The 1,999-nt window shown below is 49.1% G+C and overlaps 1 pseudogene; it reads left to right on the top strand.

Moving 5' to 3' along the window:
• Nucleotides 1-328: 328 nt before the first annotated feature.
• On the top strand, nucleotides 329-842 carry LOC103303143 (jun dimerization protein 2-like; annotated as a pseudogene).
• Nucleotides 843-1,999: the final 1,157 nt, after the last annotated feature.

Raw genomic sequence — 1,999 nt, 5'->3', positions numbered from 1 at the left:
ACCAGAATGACCAGAGACCAGAAACACCATGGCCCCTGGCCCAGCCTGGCCCTGTCCTCCAGCAAGTGGTTAGGGGCAATCAGACAGGCAGGTGAGTCTTTAGGGGTGATGAGGCAGGCAGGCAGAGCCCCACAATGGATCTCCTCAAAGATGGAGACCTAGGCCACTTGCCAATGCCTGTGGGAGGGACACTTGGAGGCTGGGATGGTAGGCGCTTTCAGTGGTGGATGCTGTAGGGTGGGGCTGGTGCCACAGTAGCTTCTGAGCAGGCATTGCACCTGCAGCCTGGCCCAGGCCCCAGGGTCGCAGCCTCTCCCAGTGGCTTCTGCAGGGCTGGATTGTCACTCCTCCTGCTATGACACCTGGGCAGATCCCGGACCCTTCCATGACTGCGGGCTCTCTGCTAAGGCTCTGCCCCCTCACCAGACTCCCCAGCTCTGCCCTGACTGCAGAGGAGCTGAAATACGCTGACATCCACATTGGGGCCAAGATTGCCCCTTTGCACTTCCTGGAGGTGAAACTGGGAAAGAGGCCTCAACCTGTGAAAAGTGAGCTAGACGAGGGTGAGGAGTGGAGGAAAAGGCGCCAGGAAAAGAACAAATGGGGCAGCCCAATGCTGGAACAAGAAGAAGGAGCGGACGGAGTTTCTGCAGCAGAAATCTGAGTGGCTGGAGCTCATGAATGGGGAGCTGAAAATCCAGATGGAGGAGCTGAAGCAGGAGCGGCAGCAGCTCATCCTGATGCTCAACAGGCATCGCCCCACCTGCATTGTCAGGACTGACAGCGTTAAGACCCCCAACTCAGAAGGCAACCCACTGCTGGAGGAGCTGGAGAAGAAGTGACCATGGGCTGGGAGGAGGAAGTAGAGGAGGAGGAGGTGAGGAGAAGGAGGAGGAGGAGGGTACCAGAGGGCTCTTCCTTGCTGCATGAAAAACTCTTCAATGAGGCTCAGCACAACCAGCATCGGCCGGGCTTTTTTTGTGAAACTCAGATCAGCCACACCAGGGTAAGAAAAACAGGCTGATGAAACCCAGGACCAAGCGCTGAGACCAAAGTAGTCCTCAGGGGGGCTTGTTCTGCCTGGGGCCAGGCTTGCAGGAGGCAGGACAGAGGCTCTGGGACAGAGAGATGCCCAACCAGGAAGCTGTGGACACTTCTCTGGCCTCTCCTCCAGGGCACCCACCCAAAGGACCTCCGAGCAGCCAGGAAAAGCCATGAATTACAACCAAAGTTAGATTGAGTATGGAACTCAGAGTGAAACTGAAATCTGCCTTCCCCCAGCCCTGACCCTGATCCTGATGCAAGGCTAGAGAAGGGCACAGTGCTAGGCCTTGCTGTCCCCACGCACCATGGTCCAGCTCAGTCCTGCCTGGAGTGGCAGCCGGGGCGCACCCTCACTGGCCCTGCTGGAGTTGCTGTGGGCACTTGGCACGAGGATAATTTGACATATTAATTCAATACAGAATACATACTAATAACTGTAATTTAGGAGGGAATTTTTAAGGTCTATCACAAACTTGAACATATGCAATTTATTCAAAAGATATAATAAATAGTTTCAGATATTTTATTGTACTGCCATTATCTTATCAAATTATTTAAAATATGAATTGATGTTAAATGTACATTAGTGAATCATTATATTTATGTAAGCTTAACTTTCAGATAGAAAACAGTATAAAACATCTAAAGCTGAATCTGAAGCATGTTCAGATTTTTAGGCTTCAATGGAAAGGTCAAGAGCTCAAAATTGTTTCAGCCAAGTTCCAATTAATTTTGCATACATCATCATACTTTTAGTATTATATATTTAGCATTGTACATTTCAGAAAATGAGAAAGCCATCTCTGCATTTTATATTGTTTTATACAAAGGATCATCTCCTGATTTGGATTTTTATCAATTGATAGCCTTAATTCGTTGTTATGTAAGATGATGGAAGAAATAATTTATCATATTCTGTCATTCTTTCTAGAGAAGAATCATCTTCTTCCTCAGT

Source organism: Eptesicus fuscus, chromosome 1, assembly GCF_027574615.1.
Source record: "Eptesicus fuscus isolate TK198812 chromosome 1, DD_ASM_mEF_20220401, whole genome shotgun sequence".
NCBI classification, from domain to species: Eukaryota; Metazoa; Chordata; class Mammalia; order Chiroptera; family Vespertilionidae; genus Eptesicus; species Eptesicus fuscus.
The sequence above is the reverse complement of the archived record's forward strand: the minus strand, read 5'-3'. Positions and strand labels throughout refer to the sequence as shown.